Here is a 10,009-nt window from a genome sequence, read left to right as displayed (position 1 = left end):
ACTATGACAAGAAGCTATGTAGCACCTAAGTCACTGGAATCTGCATTACAAAACAGTCCATATTCTTTTTTCTAAAAAAAATGGAATTACTTATTTAATAAAATCAATCTGTTCCTCAAACCTCAAAATCAAAACATATTTTTTTGACATGGTATATAAGACAGAATGTTTGAAGTTAGAACTTTCCTGATAGAGCAGTTTTACTATCAGTTGCTATAATTACAGATTTGCTTTATAGGATGAATTAAGCCAATAGTCACAATGGTATTACATGTAATTTTGAGACTACAGCTTACTTAAAGGACTTTAGTTTCATCCTTGAGTTACAAGACCTAGGTGATTTGATTAGTCCACTTCGTGACTCAGTTTCTTTTTTTCTGGTAATCCGGAATTCTAGTTCAGAAGCAGTTATAATCAACAGGGCAGAGAAGAGCCCTGTATATTTACATATATATCATAGGGTACATGATATTTTTAATTTCACTTCTAATATCTTTTATGATTTGATTGAATTAGCTGAATGATGTCAATGGTTTTTCATAGTATCAATTAATGTGAGAACCAGGGCTCCCTTTCTGGGTCAAGTGTATTTCTTCTTCGCTTAAATTCTATCAAAGAGGATCTCTCTCTCTCTCTCGCTGGCTCTCTCTCTCTCTCTCTCTCTCTCTTTAACAAAGGGAAGTTTTACAGAAGATAAGGAGCCTCTCTCTCTAAGATTGTACTCACCAGGACTCGTTCCTCTACCATATCTCTCAAGGTTGGCCACAGAAGGTGCATCCAGTGCCCTAGAGATCACTACATGGTGTGGTGTCTGCTTCCAGCATACAGGTGGCAGTAGAGGACAGCAGAAGCCAGTTAGATGTTGCTATTTCATTTTCACAATCCTGCATGTCACAGCCTTAGGACAGCAACGACAATGGAAGAGTGTCAGAAGACCCTGATCTGGATGGGTGAGCTATGATAACTAAAGATGGGAGTCACTATGCCCTTCCCAGCCTAGCCTGGGGTAGTTCTAAAGCAAATAGCTTCTCTATGGTGCAGTCAGAGACAACGAGACAGGCTGAATCAATTCTGCTTCTCTTGCTTCAGTAAGCATTTGTTTTCTTTTTCTATACTATTTGCTTTAATTTATGTATATATGTATGTATACGTATACACATATGTACATATACAATGTTAACTATTATATTTACATATATCTCGTAATGTACATGATACTATTTTTTAGGGAGATCTGTCAAATAAAAATTAGAAAGGAAGAAGGAAAGGATAGAAGAAAGAAGGAATTATCCATTTTTTCCCCTTTGTTCAAAAACACTTTTTAAGTAAATAGTACAAGTTGGCAGGACACTTTTCATAAAGCATTATTTAACAATGTTAAATTAATATTGGTAGCCTTTTATCTTATAAAATAAATGTGGAATAACTTGTCAAAGAATGTGTTGTACATTAGATTGAGGATACTATGTACCCCAAAATCTATCCCTTTTCTGTTCCTATGCAGAGTAGCCTATTCCTCTCATATGTTTCTCTCTCCAACATTTCTGGCAAACAGTTAACCATAATAAGTCAGCACTGTCATCTCTTCTATTGGGGAAAAGAAAACAAGACAGAACTTTAATTTCTATATAATTTTTTTTCATTTATCACTTTTCATACAATTAACAGTTTTGTGGCCATGGGAGACTGAATACCATATGTCCCATGGTCCTGCTTCAATCCTCCACTGTAGCAATGTTATGCTTTTACAGCCTTCTCATTGTAGGTGATATGCACTTCCCAGCCCTTTCTTTTATTAGGGCATTTGACTTACTTTCTCCAGTGAGATATTAGGAAGATTGACATGGCAGAGGCTTGAAATGTGCTTGTGTGGTTGGGTTTGCCCTTTTGTGCTCTGTCATCACCAGGAGTTACATATGTTGGGAAGTTGCTGGTCCTTCATCCCAAGTCTCAGACCCAGACATGTCCACCAAACTCAAGGATGAAATGCAGTCTGGAGCCAGGCTCTGCTGAATTCACCTCATCAGCTGAACCTCAACTAACCCACGCCCTGAGAAGCAAGAACAATAAATACATGCTGTGGAAATTATTTGACATTTTGGGTTTGACTTTTTGATCAGCATTTTCATGGCAATACCTAGCTGATAAGAAAGCTCTATGGATCGAAAACTTAAGGTCAATATCTTATTTACAAATATCTTAATAATAAGTCTCCTGATTAAATTAAAGCAAATGTTTTTGCTCTTATTGTGATGTATATAAAGTCAACTGGTATATGTGTTCCACCTTCAAGTATCTTAGAATCCAGGTAGGAGAGGCAAGACACATGTATGTAACTAAGCTATGAAGAAGGATGTGATGTGTCATGAGACAGTTTCCAATAAAGTTTTATAATAGGACTGAAAATGTAATTCCTATTTAAGGTAAAAAAAAAAAAAGATAGTTTGCACGACTATGTAAAAAAAAAAAAAGTTGGAGTGAAGCTTTCACAATGTGTAAATTTCCAGCAATCATAAATTAAGGAGATGATGTACCAAAAAAAAAAAAAAAAGAAAGGAAGAAAAAGGAACAGGTCATCTGGAAAAATTGAAGGGCTTCTACAGATAGACACCTGAAAGAAAAACTCAGGGATGGGAATCATGAGATCCTTACTTTTATAAAACAAAGAGTAGCATCATGGGCCAAGATAGGGAAAGCTGATTGACAATTGCAGAACCTTTCATTTTAAACTGTGAAATTATGATACTTTTCTCTGAGTGGCCTTGGATCTACTCAAGTTTCTCCTTTTTCTGGATCATAGTTCTCAAGAATAACTATAGAGTGTGCTGGGAATGACATGTTCTGAGGGAAGAAGGAAGTGGCTGGCATAGCCTTGGCTCTGTTCCTGCTTCCCCTACAATCAGGATGTCCTATAATGCTTAGGCCTAATGTGTCATAATGCCTCTGGGGTATAAAATCCATGATGGGTTTGCTTCTGGAGGTCCTCAGCTGTGGTTCAAGTGGAGCAGACAAGGTTTCATCCGCCATGCAGCTTCCTATGCCTTCAGAGCCTCTTGTGATAGATGCTGGGTTTCTTCTGTCCCTTGCATCCTATGTCTAAGTAATAAAATTCTGTGTTCTGTCTTGTCAGCCTCCTGCAAGTGGTAGAAATTGGAGTACAAGATGCAGCAGTTTGAAGTGGCAACCCGTGTGAAGTGGACGTACTTAGCTGGAGCAATTTAGGTTTCTGAGGAAGGGAGTTAACACATTCCTTATGGATCAAGATAAAAAAAAAATTTACACACGACACATTACACTAGGTTAAAATTGCGTGTTGAAATTAGAACTTAAATATAAGATCAAAGAGATAAAGGTATAAAATTTCCAACTTAAATAATTTAATCACATATATATTCAGTGGGTAAGCAGGGATAGAAAATCATTATGGTATTTAGAGTCTGTTGGATGCATTTTAAAAAGTGATATAACAGTTTTATTTAAAATGTCAATTTTTATAGTGTTGGATGTTCCATCTATGCAATTAATTAAATGAAAGTTGAAATGTTTTAGGTATGAACTTTAAATGGATAGGGAATATAGAACTTATTAAAATTTTAGGAAGCAACAGAACAAAAATATTTGAAGACCACCACTTTTCTTTTTTCATAAGGAGATGAAAAGACATTAAAAAGTTCTTATCTCAGAAGGTCTTATATTTATTTATTTATTTGGGGGGCAGGTTTGAATCCAGGTCCTCACACATACCAAGAAAGTGCTTTACCATCCATCACTGAACTATACCCCAAGTATATCTTTTAAGTTTTATAAATGCTATGTGAATAGTGTACCCTATTTACCAATTTACATTGCATTTTAAGATCATAGAAATTACTGAATTTATTTGACCACACAACTTCTCTTAACATCTCTTCATATGATTGATGTTTGTTAATATTCAGTTCAGGTGATTTCCTGTGAAATGCAATTCAGAGAAATCTTTTAGAAATACATGGGTAAAATTTTACTTGCTTTGACTATACATGGATGAAGATTTGTTTGGAAGTTCAAGGAGAAAAGTAATCCCACTACTTCCTACATTTCATTGTAGTCCTATAAATATTAGTTGATAAAATTCTAAAATTTTGAGTCTAATGAAGGATGGATTTGTTAAGTAAAAGCAAACAGGCCAAATAACTCAGAATTCAACATTAATTTGATTAGTGTTTTAGTCAACTTTTTCACTGCTGTCACCCAAAGACCTGACAAGACAAATGTAAAAAAAAAAAAAAAAAAGGAAAAGATTATTTGAGGTTTCAGAGGTCTCAGTCCACAGATGGCCACTTTCATTCCTCAAGACATAAGATGAGGTAGATTATCAAGGCAGTAGAGTGTGGAGGAAAGAAAGCCACTTAGGATATATTACCAGGAAGCAGAGAGAGAGAGATATCAGCTCAACCAAGACAAATTGTATACCTATAAGGCATAACCCCTTTGACCCATCTCCTCTAGCCACACATTACCTGCTTATAGTTACCACCTAGTTAATCCCTATCAGAGGATTAATGTACTGATAAGGCTAAAGTTCTTATAACCCAATCATTTCACCTCTGAATTTTCTTTCACTGTCTCACACATGAGTTTTTTTTTTCTTGGGGGTGGGACATCTATTATAAAACTGTAACAATCAGTAAAGGAGATACAGAGAGGAATAGTTGAGGCAGGGAGATAGGACAAAGTTTTACAAGCAATAGTTTGAGAAATGATAATTTGAGCTAAAAATAGTTTGTAAGAAACAAAGATAAAAACGCAGAAGTCTTTTTTGAGTTACAGTTTTAAATGTGATAGGTTTATATATGTATATATGGATATTTCTGTATCTCTCTATTTATCTATTATTTGTCATCTATCTTGTAAAATTCTTAAGACTAGAATAATTTCATTTCCCCATAACTCAAGACTCCTGTTGTTGTGTAAGTAAAATATTTTCTCATTAATATCTCTGAAATATGATTGCAGAGCAATTTTTTCTAATGAAGGAGCTATAAATCAAATGTACATGATTAAATACTAAATATCGTATCACACTATTTTTGAAGATTAATGTTAAAAATAGAACTACAGACATATATAAATAAGGAAAATCATCAGAATAGCAATAGCACAAGATATACAAATCAAGAGCAAATAAAGAAAATCCAAGTATTTTTAAGAATGCTTAAAAAAGCCTAACTGGAACTATTGGGGAAAAAAACACAAGAATACTATATGTATAACAAAATAATATTTCATGAAAGAACAAAATAATTTGCTATTAAAAATCCTCAGAAAATGAGAGTTTTGTAAATTAGAGTAATTATTACTTTTCATAAAATTTTTACTAAGGTTTATTCTTCAACAAGCTCTCATCTTCTCTGAGACTTTATTGTACTGTACCCCCAGTCCATGCACCCTTCTAACCGGTCATGCTCCAAAGCTTTGCCTGTGGCATTTAGTGCTACCCACAACTCCTTGTTGTTATTTTGATTCTCTAACCTTTTTAAGATAGCATTCTCTTAGGTCTCCTTCTATTTCTCATTCTTTTTCTCCTTGGATTATCTCAAGGTTTAATTTTCCTACCCACTATAAATGCCAACATTCTCTAACTTCACATTGCAGTGTTCTTTCTTTAACTTTTCTCTTTAGATCTCTTCAGCCACCTAACTCAGGGTATATAGTATGTCTTCAGATTGTGTCAAAGTTAAACCCACAGGCATGTTGATTTCCTGTTCCTTCCATGAGACATCATGCTGTTTTATCACAGTGATATTATGCTGATTGAACCAGGGCAGCAGAAAGTAGCTGCTATGTCAAATATATTGGTAAAACATTTACTTGTCAGAGGGTGGAGAATGGATCCTATAAATCCAGGGACCTTTCATCTCAGTGTAATTCTTATGAATGCAGTGATGCACAGCATGTCAAAATATTCTTTGCATGTTGAATGTGTTGTTGCCTCTGGCTCCTCCTGCAACTAAAATAGAAGGACAGAGACTGGGAAGCAACATCTTCTTCATTTGAATAAGACCTCTGATTCATTTTTCAAATCACTCAAAACATGTTAAATTTGAATAAGGTCATCTGGGAAATTGGTATGAGCTAGAGATAGCCTATCCTTGTAGTATATGATCCAGAAGAACAAAGAGTACTTGAAGTGGTAGTGGCAGAAGCAATGGCAGTTAGAGGTGACATTTGAAGGTGATATTTGATTGACCCCTGTGGGTGAATCACACTGTAGATTCATAAATTTTTAGCAGAATACTACATTCTCTGCAGGTAACTATTCTCCGTTTGAAAGGCTTTAGTTGTTCCTGGTCTTTAGTAGAAATTGAACATTCAACCATGGATCCAAACATTAACATGCAGCCTTAGCTTCCTATCATTAAAGGATGCTGTCTGACCCAAGAGGTTTCAAGGTGGGAATATACAGAAGCTCTCCACCATTTTCCTAATGGGCACTGGGATACCAATTAAGTTACACAAAGAAGTGGCACAAATTCTCTGGGCCTTAACTTCTTCTACACTATGTTTTCTCTCTCTTTCGGCCATGATGGCCCCATCAGTTGACAGAGAAAGAGAAAACATGGATCTGGCTTATAGGTCATTCTGCATTGTATGCAGGCACCACATGAATGTTTGATATCCCTGGAGGACAGAAAGGAAGGTCAGTCCACTCAGTACGTAAAATTTTAATTGGTGGGCTTAGATTTTTTTCCTCTTTTTCATTTTTCTTTCTCAAAGCAGAAATGGCATGATTATGGGTCTGGTGAGGGGGAGAAGAGGTGAAAAAGTCAAAGCACCTGAAAGTTTCTGGACTCCAAGTTCAGAAAAAGCAGACTTTGACTGTTAGTAGCAGAATTACATGGGTACTCAGGAGGGGTGTACAAAAATGGAAGGGAATCCTGGGGAATCTGAATAGAGTACCGATACTGTCAGTAGCAAGTACAACTTTCATTGCGTTATTATTTTTTTTTAGATTGAATATAATCTATAGGGCTTAGTCTATTGAAAAGCATAAATTCAATCCACGCATACCTTTGCCATAAACCGAATTCCCATATACATATAGATTCATTTATGTGCTTTGTCTTTACCTGTACCAAATGCCATACTTTTTCAACTGCTATAGGGTAAAATCTCTGATAGCATAGATTATCAGTATGTATTTTTCACCTTCAAACTTGTCAGTTCTGAGTCTGTAATTTTTCATGAGTGCAAAGATCAACTTTGCAATTTCCATGGACAAATGGCACTAAGATTTTAATAAGGAATGGCATTGGAGTTTTAGATTAATTGGCACCTTCATAACATCGAGTCTTCCTGTTCATCTACTTTGCACAATGCTTCACTTATTCAGGTCTTCCTTTATTTTCCTTAATAAATTATATCATCTTCTCTAAGAACTCCATATTTATATCTCATTAGATGAGTTCTAAGCACTTTAAAATTACACTCAGTTGCTCTTTTGAAAAGTATATATATTTTTTAAATTAGACTTTTTTACTTCCTTTGTGATTTTCTATAGAGATATTATTTTTGTGTTGAATATATAGAGAGATTAATTCTAATAGTTTATAAATTGTATCAGAATTTTAGTTATTATTTAATATGAATAATATATCGTATGTACACAAAATAATTTTGTCTTCTTCCTTCCCATCTCTATGTCTTTTATTTTTATTTGTTGTCTATGTCTTAATGTTTCAATTTTGACATAAGCTGGCAGAGATGATAGACACCTTCTCTTTCTGACTTTAATGAGATCATTTCTAAGTCTTCTTAAACTGGTATCTTGTGTGCTATAGATTCTTAATAAGTACACTTTTCCAAAGTTCAAAATGGAATAGATATAGGGTTTTCCCTTCTATTCCCACTTTACTAAGAATAAATTTCACTGTGAATGGATGGCAACTATTGAATTGTTTCTTATAGAATTAATTGTATGTATCTATGGAGACAATTATGTAACTCTTCCTCAGAAATATGTTAATGTGTTTTAATGTTAATATATTTTTAAATGCCAAACCACTATTTCAATTCTTTAAAAAGTCATATTTCATGTATTTTAAATTAATTAGTTTACATAATTATTTCCCAAATTGTGATTATGCTTTAAATTAGATAACATAGGTGTTCTTTTCTGAAGTAAACCTATTTTGAAAGATAACAAACAGAAAATTATACAAATAATTAGTATATACACTTAATTGAATTTTCATAAAAAGAATCACTATGCAGTAATCACCCACTAAAGTAAAAGACATTATCAGAACCCCACAAGCAACTTTCTTTTCCATTGCATTCACTATCCCATTTAAGGGTAAGTATGATGTTTGTGTTTTATTAATTAAATATATTTTAACTAATACATAAAAAACATCAAAAGTATACATATTAATGAGATACTGTGTGGGGTTTCCATAGATGTATACATTGCACAACGTTTTGTGTTAGTTGGCTTTTCCTTGCTGATCAATATACCTAACAAGAATAACTTAGAGGAGGAATAGTTTACTTTGGGCTTATGGTTCAGTCAGTGGTGGGCTGATTCCATTCTTTGGGCCCAAAGAAAGTCAGAAAATTGGGGCTAAAGGGCATGGGGTACAAAAATTGCTCTGTTTCTGGTGGCCAGGAAGTAGAGAAGGCAAGATGAACTCTCACAGGAAGATGAACTCTCCCAGGACATGTCCCCATGACTCCCCTCTTGAAGCCACACCACACCTGTCTACAGTTACTACCCAGTTAATCCATTCAACTCATATGGCCGGCCAGGTTACAGCTCTCATAATCTAATCGTTTTACCTCTAAAAGTTTCTGCACAGATGCTTTTGGAGGACAGCTTATATCCAAACTATGGCATGTTTGAACAAAATTAGACATGTCTATTGCCTCAATAATTTAGCATTTCTTTATGATGAAAGCATTAAAAATACTTTCTTTTGGCTTTTTGAAATACATAGTTTATTGCTGCTGTCTTTGAACACCTGCTGTTCAAAAGCATACTAGAACTTCCTGTTCCTATCTAACTGTAATTTAGTACCCATTGATCTACCATTTCCCTTGTCCTTGACTGTTACCAGTTGCTGGTAACTTTCACTAAAATCTCAACTTCTATGAGACTAACATTATTGAATTGTACATATGAGTGAGATCATACAGGACATATCTTTCTGTGCCTAGATGAAAGCAAATCTGAATTTTGTTGTTTTCTCTAGGACTAAGAATGAAACTGAAATTTGCCAGTCTTAACAAAGAATATTATCAAAGACTACAAGATTCAGATATCCCATTAGTTATTACTATTAGTAATATTTATGACTATAAGTAATAGTAGTTACTATTAATAATAATAAATAATTATTGAAGACTACAAAATTCAGATATCCTGTTAGTTATTACTATTAGTAATAGTTATTACTATTAGTAATAGTTATTACTATTAGTAATTGTTACTACTATTAGTAATAACTAATAGGATATTAGAATCTTGTAGTCTTTGATATATTCTTTGTTAAGACTGGCAAATTTCAGTTTTTCTTAATCCTAGAGAATAATATTTCCTATATACTATACTATATTTTTTATACTATGCTATATTTTTTGTCAAATTCAACTATAATCATTTAAATTTGGTAATGTCTATTGTTATACCCTATTATATCCTGATTTATCTAATGTTTATTATTACTTGCAGTAGTGCTTGTATTATTTTGGTGCTGTCAAGCACTCACTCTACCACCCAGCTAATCTCCCGGTTCCTGATTATTCATCTTCATAGATTTTTAAATATATTTTGAAGACATTTATGACATCAAAATTTATTTTTTCTAAGAATGTTCAGTTTGTCTATATTTTGAAATTATTAGCATAATATTGTTTAAAGGAATTTCTTCTATGGGATTTGTATACTAAAAGGAAATAATAAGTTAACAATTGTTGAAACATGCCATTAAGTTTTATATTTATTAAGAATAATATGCATAGAGAACATACA

At 33.8% G+C, this 10,009-nt stretch overlaps 1 long non-coding RNA gene across 1 annotated transcript; it reads left to right on the top strand.

Moving 5' to 3' along the window:
• Positions 1 to 783: 783 nt before the first annotated feature.
• On the top strand, positions 784 to 4,818 carry LOC120893014 (uncharacterized). The gene is made up of 3 exons (XR_005737910.2): positions 784 to 1,088; positions 1,908 to 2,175; positions 3,131 to 4,818. It is a non-coding gene; the product is annotated as an uncharacterized LOC120893014 (long non-coding RNA).
• Positions 4,819 to 10,009: the final 5,191 nt, after the last annotated feature.

The sequence above is a fragment of the Ictidomys tridecemlineatus genome, chromosome 7, assembly GCF_052094955.1.
Source record: "Ictidomys tridecemlineatus isolate mIctTri1 chromosome 7, mIctTri1.hap1, whole genome shotgun sequence".
In the NCBI taxonomy this organism is placed as follows: domain Eukaryota; kingdom Metazoa; phylum Chordata; class Mammalia; order Rodentia; family Sciuridae; genus Ictidomys; species Ictidomys tridecemlineatus.
This window is presented reverse-complemented; position numbering and strand designations above follow the sequence as displayed.